The 13,944-nt window shown below is 44.0% G+C and overlaps 1 long non-coding RNA gene across 1 annotated transcript; it reads left to right on the top strand.

The window, feature by feature from the left end:
- Positions 1-6,133: 6,133 nt before the first annotated feature.
- LOC114430546 (uncharacterized) lies at positions 6,134-11,776 on the top strand. The gene is made up of 3 exons (XR_003669993.1): positions 6,134-6,182; positions 11,519-11,630; positions 11,717-11,776. It is a non-coding gene; the product is annotated as an uncharacterized LOC114430546 (long non-coding RNA).
- The last annotated feature ends 2,168 nt before the right edge of the window (positions 11,777-13,944 follow it).

Here is a 13,944-nt window from a genome sequence, read left to right as displayed (position 1 = left end):
CTCTCTGTCCTCCTGTTTAAGGAACACTTAAGCCTCTTAAAAGTCCTCCTCTCTACTCTTAACCTTAGGACCTCTAAGGGCTTGTGAATCACTTTGATCTTAACTAGGAGTTAGGCTTAAATATAAGAGGACATTCTTAGAAACTCTAGAATTATAAGAATGTTCTTAGAATTTCACCACTAAGGGAAACTAATAATCTTTGTGAAGACGGATCCTGTCACACTCTAATCAATGCTGCTTATATATTAGGAATGTATTCTCATGTTTTTCTGTCTAGCAACCACATCTTCTTAAAAAATGTGTCACACTTAGCAACGAGGTCAAACACGCCTCCTCACTAAGATCAAAGTTTTAGTCTGCTCCTTTCTCAGAGTCGCTCTGCAAGTGTTCTTAAATCATGTAAGCTAGGAGTTCATTCTAAGATGTTTTAGGCTAAGATAAGAGGGAATTCTAGGAATCTTTGTGAATACGGCTGAGCCACTCGGGAAAGACCTTGAGTATTCCTTTAGAGACTTCTATCTCTTCCAACCTAAATATGTACTTTCATGTAAGCAGTTTCCCCCTGGGATTCATAAAGTATTTCTGACTCAAAGGCTACAGCCATTAAGACAGATTTGACTAATTTTCACTCCCTCCCTCTGAGGAGGAGACAGGTCCTGAAGTTATAAAACCTGTGGTCCACTCGACCAGCACATGCTGAGGTTGAAGTTGCACAACCTGTAAAAATAACACCTAAAAGTTCATATAAGCTTTTCCAAAGACAATATGCCATAAGGCCAGAAGCAGCTGAGGGCATTAGACCATAAAAGCCGTCCTAGTATCAGCTGTTATAGAGCGTGTGCTTATTCACCTCTATTTCCTGTTAAAACGACTGCTCCATCTACAGAATGGAGAATGGTTCACAAGGTCCTCAGAGTCAGATATTGTTGTATGTACACTGTGAAGTGTAATAAGTTGACATTACTTAAAAAAGTTTGGTAACCGATTGCCTCAAAATGTCTAGTAAAGTATGTCATTAATTTTCAGTCAGTAAAGCTGAAAAAGCTGCGTTTAGACTACTCATGCCATGACAGTAAACTCAGTATGGTGAAGTCAAAATAATTAGTTTGGTGTACTATAAAATATCAGTTCAGATGACATAAAAAGTATGAGTTATGTTAAGTAAGCACTACTCAAGTCTGAGGAAACTGATGCCTCAGTCCCTGAATGGAGGATTTGCACCATGAGTGAAGGTGGTTGGGGGAGCAGTGAAATGTCTACAGATCAAAAAATAAAAACTATGTTTTAAGGTAGCCGTTATCATCCAAGATATTGTTGTGAAATGTATGTGTGTGTGTGTGTGTGTGTAGAATGTAAAACTACAACACAAGGGCCACATCAGGTGAGGATGGGGGTTTACACACGCACCCAGACCGTGCTTTGTTCTGATGTTAACACGTACACATGTGTACCCTAACAGCCCCCTCACTGATGGTACAAACCTCAATGTGTCAGCTATTCACTGCACTGTAAAATGTAACAGCTGACACTACGTCCCTGAATGGAGGGACCATGAGTGAAGGTGGTTGGGAGAGTAAAGATACGTCTACAGACAAACAAAAAGACTAATTACCTTTAATTTAATATTGTCTTGAACACACTACCAAGCAATTCAACTTTATGACCACACTTTTATAGTGTCACTCAACAATGCTTAAAGTGTCTTTTTTTATTTTTATTTACCAACACCTGGTGTCAGTAGTAGGCAGTCTTGCATACTACAGCATGCAAGACTCCAAGACTTAGTAGCTCCACCTCAGTCTGCATAGCCACATAGGTGGGGAGGGGGCCTTAGATAAACCAGCCAGACCTTCACCTGCCTTACTATTAGCAAATACACATATAAACAACAGCCCTCCTCACTGATGTGCAAATCATGACGTGTGTCTTGTGGATCGTTCTTCATCACTCACAGTTTTCAGTTAAGGTTACTCGAGGCTGATGAGTTTAATACTTTCTACATTAGAACGTTTTATTAACTAAATGTATCTTAGTGGAGTCACCAAAGTAAGTACATACGAGTTAAGACCACTTGATATTTTTAAAGTACTGTTACAATGACATTTTACAGGTAGATGATATTCTTATATATATCCAGACCTCATCAGACATGAAGTTTCAAGCTGATGTGTTGATGAAGCATATTAAAGAGAACATGATTTGCATTAGTAATATAATTAACATGAATCATTGTCATTTTATTGATCGTTGTTTTCATTACTTTCATATACAGGAGGAGTGTGTGAACAAACCCTATCTGTGTTTTGGAACAGTTGTCCTGGAGACTCCCAAAATGTGATGTGTTGAGCTTGTGTTCTTAGTTAAAACACGGTCAGTGAAAATGCAGCATGTATCCTCCCCATATGTGTTATATGGGACATGTATCCTCCCCATATGTGTTATATGGGACATGTATCCTCCCCATATGTGTTATATGGGACATGTATCCTCCCCATATGTGTTATATGGGACATGTATCCTCCCCATATGTGTTATATGGGACATGTATCCTCCCCATATGTGTTATATGGGACATGTATCCTCCTTGCAAGAATAAAAGTACTTGAGTAAATAACAGTTGTTATATTGGGTTTTATTCCTAACACAGAGACACAAAAAGTAGCAGGTGTGTATAATGTTGAGAATGAAATGAGCTACATGGAGGGTGTTATTGATGTGTGACTAAAGTCAGCCTTCCTCCACCTTTCATTGAAAGGGGCTGCTTTGTCTAAATGTTGTCATGATCCCTGGTCTCATGTTGTTCTTGGTTTTCTGTACTGTAATCTTTTTCCTCACTTCTTCTAGTTTGTTTTCCTTGTATTTCCTCTTTTATTCTGAAAGTCTTGTCTTCCTCATGTGCCCTCCTTGTTTTACTTCCTGGTGTTTTCCCTCCTTTGTGATCGCTCTCCCCGCCCTAATGTTTCTCACCTGGTCTATTTAAGTCCTGTGTGTCCTTTATTCCTTGTCAGTTTGTCTTTTTGTTCTTTGTTGTGACCATATTAGGAAGCAGAGGACAGAGCTGGGAAGCAGTGAGGGGCAGATACCTCTGTACATGTGTGGCATCCCTGTGTCCTGATGTGTTTTTCCTCTAGTCTCCCTGAACCTTCCGTTCTCTGTGTTTACTCCAGTGATCACAGTTCAGGTTATTTTCCTGATGGACGGTGAGTTTTTCTTCACACATCAGGCAGCTTTGTTTCCTCTGAGCTCCTCATTTGCTGTTATTTTGGTGACCAAATAAATGCTGTAAGTTGAACTTTAGGCTGTACAACAATGAATATCCTGTTTGGTCAGGTTATCTGTCAGTTGAATATGTTTTAATGTAGGCACAAACATCCCTTTAATAAGAAAGCAGCATGAGTTCCACTAGGTGTCAGTAAAGCCTGGAGAACTAACTGGTGGTTAATATTTGAATACAAATGTGTTGGCATGCTGTCTGTTTTTAATCCACCATTCGACCTAAGTATAATAGTGACTACATGAACGTGTCTTCATTCAGACAGCATTGTTCACTAGAACACTGTGCAGTGACACAGCTCCCCATCAGCTTCAAGTAATGTTCTCACTGTGTCACTCATTCATGTTAAACTGTAGATGGAGCTTTTACTGAGCAGCAGCCAGGTTCAAAGTCTTTAATGCAGCCATAAAATGGTGGAAACCTGTGCAGTAACATGTTATCGTCCATCACTGATTAACAAGCAGAGATCCAATGCAGCTGTAGAGATTGAGTTATGATGCACAGATGGTGTTCAGGAATCATAAGAACATTTCTAACAGCATTCTGAGGCCGTCTCTTAAAATGAAGTGTTTCCAGAAATCTGTCTTCATATTATATAAACTGAGAATACCTCATCTGCTCACTTCTTTCATCCACCCACAATCAATCTGCTCAGATTATTCATTTTCAGGATCTGGACCACTGTGCTGGCAGAACAACCAAAGCATTGATGTGTCTGATCGTATCAAATAATAATTTTCTGCAAATTTGTAAATCTGTTCTTTGCTTCTGTCACAGTCTCGCTGTGGGTTGTGATCTAACTACACAAAGTCCTCACACAGTTTATTCATAGTAACAGTCAGATAAGAACATCAAATGTTACATTTATAGCGAGTGTAAATGATGTTTGGAGCTGATGGATTTGTTTTCACTGAAACACACTTTATTAAGAAGGTGTGTTTCTCCTTCCTTACAGTCAGATCAAGGTCTGTAACTGTAACTGATAAGAACTCTGTGCTGGTTCAGTCTGTGAATGTTTGACCTGAGCTCTTTGTTCCAAAGGTCAGAACACTGTCATCATGTTTCCTTAAAGAAGCCTTGAGTGTGACGGTGAATCCAGAGAGCTGAGCCTTTCTGTGCATCAACAGAGCGTTGAAAAGCTCCTGCTGTGAGTTCCATGTTTGTTCTTTCTCTGCTGTTTTCCTGCTGATGGACGTCACCTTCACTCCTCGGCTCATCCAGATTCTTTTCTCCATCAGGAGGTAACTAACAGCAGTTTATTTATGAGTGTTGTTGTGTTACTGTGACTTCAAGTGTTTGCTTGTTGTGCTTCATTTGGAACATTTACTGTATCTGTTCGTCTCGTGCCGATCATCTAATTGTTAGAGATCTTTGTGTCATTCTAACAGACAGTGTGATTCAGCTAGTGAGAGGCGTTCACTGTCCTGTTGTGGAGGACTGCTGGCTGCTTCATACAGTCATTAAACATGTTCCAGATGTTTGAAAATGTTCACAGTCAGCATGAAACAGAAAGTCTGTCATCAAACTGCTCTTTGTAGAACAATGCAGCATCTGTTAACACTGTGTCTGCATCATGTGTTCAGTCAGATACTTTTGACTTTTTACATTCTCACTGTGTCACTCATTCATGTTAAACTGTAGATGGAGCTTTTACTGAGCAGCAGCCAGGTTCAAAGTCTTTAATGCAGCAATAAAATGGTGGAAACCTGTGCAGTAACATGTTATCGTCCATCACTGATTAACAAGCAGAGATCCAATGCAGCTGTAGAGATTGAGTTATGATGCACAGATGGTTTTCAGGAATCATAAGAACACTTCTAACAGCATTCTGAGGCCGTCTCTTAAAATGAAGTGTTTCCAGAAGTGATGAGCTGAAAACTCTCAGCTGTTTTTTAAAGCTTGGAGAAAGATGGAGGTCCTGCTTATAAACAGTCCAAAAGCACTTTTTGTGAATCCTACAAAAACATAGTTTTATAGATAAGTTACAATCCAATGTTTCAGACATCATATGAAATCCTTAATGTAAAATGCTTCTTCACTGTTTATCATGACGTTATTTCTACACTCTCTGTACTCTGACCCATGTTTACTTTGTCTCCATCTGCTGGTAGAATCCAGAGTGACAGTGGTATTCAGTGGTGTAAGTGTTGGGGGGAGTGTTGTGTTTGTATGAAGGTGTGTGCTAGCAGGTCCCAGGTGTCTTTTAGTCATTTCATTTTAGTCTTTTAGTCTTTAAAAACGTGAGGTCAGTCCTGATCCGGTCCTTTTGGGATGATTAAACATTCCAGTCATTAAGTCACAGCATCTGCTCACGTAAACAGCTGCAGCCATTTGCTGAAATCATTTCAGTTATTTTTTGTACACACAGCACCCCATGTTGACAGGAAAACATTTCTGCAGATGAAAAAACAAAAAGTGAAATATGATTCAGATGGTTCTAACCTTCAGTCCAGCTGTGTCTGTGGACATGATGAGGAAAGACACACACCTGTCTGTATAAGACCTTACAGCTCACAGTGCATGTTAGAGCACATGTGACCCGCTGACAGTGAGTACAGTCTTCTCTCTGTACACCACACTCTCTGTTATGATTGTCTTCACACCTCAGTGCGAGTATTTGGGTTTTTACTGACCTGACCTTTGACCTCTCTGACCTCACAAAGAGGGCAGAGTCCAAAGGTCAGCACCAGTTCCTCTTGAACACACCATAAACCAGCTGATAGACTGATGATCTTTATTCTTTGATTGATCCCAAACTGGGAAATTTTTTAATCTGAGCCAACAGTCTGTTTAAACCTGTTCAGAGTTTCTAGGAAGTCATGTGACCACAGAGGCTCCTCCTATGATGAAGTATAAACACCCTGAACACTGACTGCTCTCTGCTTCGTCACAGAAACCAACAACACAGGTAAGACTCACTCACTGTGAAGGAATAATGAGAAAATGCTTCCAACATGTTGAGTGCAGAGTTTTAATGTGGACATTAGCTGGATAGATCAATAGGAATCAATGGCTTTTATGTTATCATGCTTCCGGCGCGGCCTCGCGGTAGCAGCCAGCCAGAGAAGCTCCGCACACCGCGGGTGTATTAAGTTGTTTTTCGTAATTTATTTCTACTCTACACACTCTACTTCGTACTAAATCGAGGTATAAGCGGTCAGGCACTTCAATAATGCGTCTTTTTCGGACTTTCTTCGTGGTCTTCATCGCTTTTGGAGCACTTTTATCATGCCGCGTCTCGGCCGTGACGGAAACACGCCAGGGCTCCATTGTTTACACCAGGGATCAGCTGATGAGTCTCCAGCACAGCGGGATGTATGGCCAGCGACACGAAATCCCCAAAGAACTAAGAAGGAAACAACGTGGAAGCAGAGGGGGCAAAAGAAGACAGCTGAGGAAAAGAAGATACAAGCCGTATCTTCCTTCTATCGTCATGGGTAATGTTAGATCACTGGGTAATAAGATGGAAGAGTTAACATCTCTCACAAAGAGCGAGTGTGTGTTTCGTGAGGCGTCTGTAATGTGCTTTACAGAGACGTGGCTGCACGCAAACATACCGGACTCTACCGTGAGTTTAGCCGGCTTTCAGTTGGTACGGGCGGACAGGAACTGCACCGAGAGCGGCAGGAAGAAAGGAGGGGGACTGGCGCTCTACGTGAACAACCGGTGGTGCAGCCCGGGACACGTTACGGTAAAGGAGCGTGTGTGCAGCCCGGACATTGAACTGCTAGCGGTGAGTCTACGTCCATATTATTTGCCCAGAGAGTTCTCTCACGCCATTGTACTCGTTGTTTACATTGCTCCCTCGGCTGAGGCGTCGCGGGCTACTGACGTCATCAGCTCTGTGACCGCGAGGCTTCAGACCCAGCACCCTAATGCCTTCATAGCGATTTCTGGCGATTTTAACCATGTTAATCTGAAATCAACTCTGCCCACTTTCAAGCAGTTTGTGGACTGTAAAACAAGAGAAAATAAAACTCTAGATTTACTGTATGCTAATGTTAAAGAGGCATACAGCTCCATAGCTCTCCCTCCCTTGGGCAGATCAGACCATAGCCTAGTCCACCTCAAACCCCAGTATATACCAGCAGTACAGCGGCAGCCGGTGACCACCAAAACTGTACGGAGGTGGACACCGGAAGCCCTGGAGACCCTGCAGGGATGTTTTGAGGTGACTGACTGGGATGTGTTCTGTGACACTCACGGTGAGGATGTAGACACACTCACAGACTGTATCACAGAATATGTTAATTTTTGTACAGATTCTCTAATCCCCACCAGGTCAATACGCTGCTTTCCAAACAATAAACCATGGGTGACAAAGGACATCAAGGCATCACTCAACAGAAAGAAGACAGCCTTCTTGAGTGGAGACAGAGAGGAGATGAGGAGGGCCCAGGCAGAGGTGAAGGAGAAGATTGGAGAGGGCAAGGAGAGCTACAGGAGGAAGCTGGAGAGCCAACTTGCCCGGAACAACTTGAGGGAGGTATGGAGTGGCATGCGAACCATCACCGGCCACAATAGGATCTCCGACCAGCTGATGGATGGAGATCTGCAGGAGGCCAACCAGCTGAACCTGTTTTTCAACAGGTTTGATAGTCCACTCCCTGACCACCCTCCCCCTCCCCCTCCCTGTGATGCACCATTAACACCTGTCAATAACAACAATGTACCTCCTCCTCCCCCTCCCCCTAACCATACTAACCAGTTTCACCTTCCCATCAATAACATCACCCTGCCCCCCTTACCCCACCTTCCATTAACAACCCCCCACCCTCCCCCATCAGATCTCTCTCTCTGCTCTTCTGTGTCCACAGTTGCCATCACCACAGAAGATGTGAGGAGGGAGTTCAGTCGACTACGACCGGGAAAAGCTGCAGGACCGGACGGACTCAGCCCCAGAGTACTCAGGGACTGCGCCACACAGCTGTGTGGGGTCTTCCAGCACATCTTCTCCCTGAGTCTGAGCCTGATGACTGTCCCTGCCCTGTGGAAGACAACATGCCTTGTTCCTGTGCCCAAGACCAAACATCCAAGCACACACAGCGACTACAGACCAGTTGCTCTGACTTCACATGTGATGAAGTCTCTGGAGAGGCTGGTCCTGAAACACCTGCGTGCTGTTGTGGAACCATCGCTGGACCCCCTGCAGTTTGCTTACCAGCCCCGTATTGGAGTGGAGGACGCCATCATCTACCTGCTGCACAGAGCACACACCTACTTGGAGGAGGCAGGTAACACTGTTAGAATCATGTTCTTTGATTTTTCCAGTGCGTTTAACACCGTGCAGCCTGCCCTTTTGAATAGGAAGCTCCTGGACATGCAGGTAGAGACCCCACTGGTCACCTGGATCACTAACTATCTTACAGGTCGACCACAATTTGTGAGGCTGAGGAACATCGTCTCGGACACGATAGTGAGCAGCACGGGGGCACCCCAGGGCACGGTACTGTCTCCATTCCTGTTCACACTCTATACATCGGACTTCAGACACTGCTCACAGTCCTGCCACCTGCAGAAGTTCTCGGATGACTCTGCCATTGTGGGCTGTACCAGCAGAGGTCGGGAGGCGGAGTATATGAGTGTGGTGGACAGCTTCGTGGAGTGGTGCGGACAGAACCACCTGCAGCTGAATGTCACAAAGACAAGAGAGCTGGTGGTGGACTTCAGGAAGCACCAGACACTCCCTAACCCGGTCAGCATCAAGGGTACCAACGTGGACATTGTGGACAGCTACAAATACCTGGGTGTCCACATTGACCACAAACTGGACTGGTCCACAAACGCAGAGGCAATATACAGGAAGGGACAGAGTCGCCTGTATCTACTGAGGAGACTCAGGTCCTTTAACGTCTGCCAGACCATGCTGCAGATGTTTTACCACTCGGTGGTCTCCAGCGTCATCTTCTACGCTGTAGTGTGCTGGGGCAGCAGGATGAAGGCGGCCGACACCAACAGACTCAACAAGCTCATTAGGAAGGCTGGCTCGGTGCTGGGAGTGGAGCTGGAGTCTGTGGTGGAGGTGACGGAGAGGAGGATACTGAGGAAACTCCTCAGTATTCGTAACAACACGTCTCACCCCCTGCACGACACACTGCTGTCCTACAGGAGCACATTCAGCGGTAGACTGAGACTACCGAGGAGCAGCACAGAACGCCACAGGAGGTCCTTCCTGCCAGTGGCCATCAGACTGTATAACTCCTCCCCTTTCTGTAGGGAGAAGCGCTAGATAACCATGTCAGGCATCACTGTCATTCCTATATTATGTTTACTTAGTACCTTACATCTCCATATTGTATCCATGTATCATATATTGTGCTCATACCGCGTACTGTACTCTTTTGGATTATAGTGACACTTATACTTATACTCTGTACTTAACTGCATTTAATGTAACTTAATACCTCTGGCACAAGAATTTCCTTCGGGATTAATAAAGTTTTATCTTATCTTATCTTATCTTATCTTATCTTATCATGTTCTATTATGAAGGTGACATCATAAGGTCACAGGTAAAGTATAAAAATGTTGACGTTTCTTTGATGGCCACTTTAGCTTCAAGATGGGAATGGTGGCCCTGTGGCCATCTCTCCCCAGATGAAAGCTCTGAGTGTTACAAGAATGTTTTTAGCATGGTCACTCTCTTCCGTGTAGTCTACTGTGCTTTATTTCATCTTTGAACAGCACATATATGCTCTGGTATGCAGAACTTATAAATAACCATGGTGGGCCGCCATGGACAGAAATGCCAGGGCCACATTTTAGTCCCAGGTCAGCCCTGATAAAGAGAATGTAGTTTGGTTGTAACAGGATCAACTCATTGTAAACTGGTGTTTAGAATTTCAATACATCACCCTTATCAATGTGCAGCTGTGAGGAGGTTGTAGCCTGCTGAGATGTGAGTGGAGCTGGATGCTCACAAAGAGGAGAACCATGCTGCTTCTGCTCTGCTCCATCCTGTGCTGATCTGCAGTTCATTGATTGCTGAGCTCCATCTAGTGGACAGACAGTAGAAGTGAATCAGGAAATGTCTTTCAGACACTTGTTGGACCGGTTTCACCGTCACTGACGTGTTCAGACTGTGAGGCTGTGAGGAAGTGACGGCGTCCTCAGATCAGATTGTGTCAGACAGCAGGACTGAGGAGGACCAGGAGCAGCTTCTTCTCCACACAGGAAGCTGGAAAGTGTCTGTAAGTCCATCTGAACTGATCCAGCAGGTGAGAGTCCTTCCAGAGAAATCTCTCCATGTCTGATCACACTGTGCTGCATCACTGACTGATGGTACAGTACAGATGTTTCTGCTGCTGATTGGCTGCTTTCTCTTTGCTCTTTGATGACTTTTATAGCAGATGAACAGCTGTTTCAGAACAAGTTGTTACTTGTAGTGTTTTTCTGTTCGAGTCACAGCAGACTGTAGAACACAGCTCTCAGGTCACATGATCAGTGAGAAATGCTGGGAGTGTCAGAACCGGTCTGACAGCTTTCTGAGTTTTTGTGTTCACTGAGCTGTGTGGAGTTACTGTAATTCAATTCATGTCAGACAGACAAACAACAAGCGTCTCTGTTGATCGTTCTCTCTGTAAAGTTCAGCAGCTTCATTTGCTCTGAAACTCAGATCGACTCGTTCAAAGCTTCAAGCGGAGAAAAGGTCGCTTTATTCTGACTTTATCAGATCAGTCTGTTTCAGGTTTAACACGCCTGTGGTGCGTTTTATTTTTCATGAATTCATATCGATGATTGAAACTCATCAGAAGAAACATTTTCTCTTCAAGGGTTCATAAATATGTGAATCTAATATTTGCCATGAGGAGAAGTGTGTCAGTCCTCAGAGCTCAGACAGTAGCTGCTCATGTGTTTGTCCTTTCTATAGAAAACAGTCCACAGACTGTTACAGAGGAAGGTCTCAGTGCTTCACTCAGTCTGTTCACACTGTGACAGAAACACACATGAACACATGTTCATTTATTCACATGTTCACACATGGAGAGAAGTGACAGAATTCTGAAGCAAACACTGAATGTGTGTGTGCACTGTTCCACTTACAGCATGTGACATCAATAATAACAGCATCAGAGATGTTGGTGTGTTTACAGACTCACCAAAATAAAAGCCTGAGAACCAAACCTGGTCTGAGGCTCTGATGCTAAGCTAACAGCATGATTAGCCTGTTAGCATCTACATGAAGGATCAATAACAACATGCTGACTGTGTGTTTCTGTGTCATGTTGCTGTGTTTGTGTGAAGGTGTGAGCTCTGCTATGAGTCAGTGTGAGGACAGAGAGGAGGGAGTCCCTCCCTCTAAAAACCGTCTTCAAGACCTCTTACTGCTCCATGAGAGCTTTATCAAAGCTCAGAGGTGAGAGGACCGTCTCTGACTGTCCATGACTCTTCTCCATGTCAGAGCTCACACTCACATTATTCACACATCTGTGTGTGTTCAAGAACAAAGCAGCAGCACACTGCACACTCTGCTGGACCTGGACCTGGGCCTGGACCTGGGCCTGGACCTGGAGCTGCCAGCTGTGTGTCCATGAAGAGTGATTGGTCAAAGGATTATCCCATTTATTTCAAAGCTGTTGATCCATCTGAGGGTCAAAGGTCAGAGTTAATGTCACAGCTGCAGTTTGTTTCCATCATTATTAAACATTTAAAGTGTAACATGATGTTCAGCATCATTTTTCCAGAAGAAGCTCAGAGTCAGTGTTTGTGATTCTATCAGGATCCAGGATGTGAGAGCAGACTCTGCTGGACCTGGACCCAGCTGTGTGTCCATGAAAAGTGATCGGTCGATGGATTGGCCCATTGATTTCAAAGCTGATCAGCCATCTGATGATCAAAGGTAAGAATCACTCTGGAAGTGTCTCCATGCTGTGATGAGCTCTGCTGGACTCTTGGGGTTGTATGTGTCTGTTTGCTCTGCAGGTGGTTGATGGTTTGGAGCATCTGTAGCACAGAGTAATGCATATTTACAGTGCTGCTTCAAAGTGTATGAATCATTTAAAATCTTCTATATGTCTGCATAAACATGACTTAAACATCTGCCTCACTGTACTAGAAAGGCAGCCCACTGAAACAAAGTATGGAAAGACATTTCAGTAATAAAACATTTAAATAAATGATAGATTCATACACTGTGTGTAAATATTATTGTGCTGCCCCCTATAGTCAGCCAAAATTCTATGTTTGAGTTGAGATTGTCCTACGAGGCTTCCGTAGTAGCATAATGGTTCCAGAGCCAAGTGGAAAGTTTCTGCTGTGTTTTTTCATCCTGCTACATGTTTTTTAGTCGTCTGAGAATATCTGTCTGTAAGTATTATGTTCCATAAGCCCTTACCTTACGTCATGCGCTCATAGGAGGCACTTTAAGTTATTTAAGTTTAAGAAAACGGGTTAAAAGTGTGACGCTAATAGCGCTAGCGACCTTATGGGTTTTTCAATGCAAATTAGCATTGTGCTAATCGCTAGCGGTTTATGCATTTTTCTGTTGTCTAGCTCAGCTATGTTTTGTCGGCCTGCAGAATTCAGCATTGATCGTGTTTCGGGTCATATTTATGCAGAAATATAGAAAGTTTGACCAACTTCCCAAAACGACTGTAGCTGTCAGCCTATATGTAGCTAGGAGCTAGTCTCCTCCTCAGATTCCCAGGGTCCTGGTTTGGATTTTTGCACGTACCTCACACTGCTGATTATTCTGACTTGAACACAGCCTGTGCAGAACTTTAAGGTGGCTTCTGTTCTTCGGTGTTTTTGGTTGAATTTGGTCAAATTGTGATCAAATAAATTGTGTGATAACAGTTTTTCAGTCTCTTGTAGTGGCCATCATGGACACTGATCCAGCTCTGTGTCCATGAAAAGTGAACATTTCAAAAATGTTGATACCACTTTAAGTCCTGTTTCTGTAACTTAGCAGTAGGGATGTCCCGATCCGATCACATGATCGGAAATCGGCCCGATTACGTGATTTCAGACTCGAATCGGACATTACCTCCCGATCAGGACTCGGATACTTTTTAGGGCTGTCAAAGTTAACGCCTTCTGTGCAGGGTGGCTCTGTGTCTTGTAGTGCAGGGGTATGACAGCTGCTTTTGGTGCGACAGGTCCTGGTTCGAGACCTCGATGTGCTGCGTGTGTGAAATCTCCCAGTGTGGCGGCACACGCACACACAGGCCTGTCGCTAAACAATAAATCAATTAATTGCACGATAACTTTAAATGGGCTCTAAGTTTTTCGGCCGCGATAAATTACATTTGCACGCTTGTTTGTTTTCCTCTCTCTCTCTCTCTCTCTCTCTCTCGCTACCAAAGAGGCTGGATGACAAAAGGCGTCACTCTGGTGCGTCGTAGCGTATAAAGTGTGCAAAGTCCGGCCGTCAGATTTAATATGTCCCGCGGCTTCTGTCTTAAAATGTGTCAAACCAACAGGTAGTTCTTATTTTTTAACTCATTGTGTGACGTTTACAGGATGTTCTGAGCAGACCTCTGTCAGCTCGCTGTCTGCGTCGCCACGGTGCGTCACAGCGCTGCAGGGCCTGGACGTTACAGCAACACAGAGAGCTGTGAAGCTGCACAACACCGGTTCAACACTTTGACACAATTCACCACAAGACTAAACATGCTTATGAATAACGTGCCATTAAAGAGAGTCCGCGTTGTACGAGTGAAGTTCTCTGC

This window comes from Parambassis ranga, unplaced genomic scaffold (assembly GCF_900634625.1).
Source record: "Parambassis ranga unplaced genomic scaffold, fParRan2.1 scaffold_239_arrow_ctg1, whole genome shotgun sequence".
Lineage (NCBI taxonomy): Eukaryota > Metazoa > Chordata > Actinopteri > Ambassidae > Parambassis > Parambassis ranga.
This window is presented reverse-complemented; position numbering and strand designations above follow the sequence as displayed.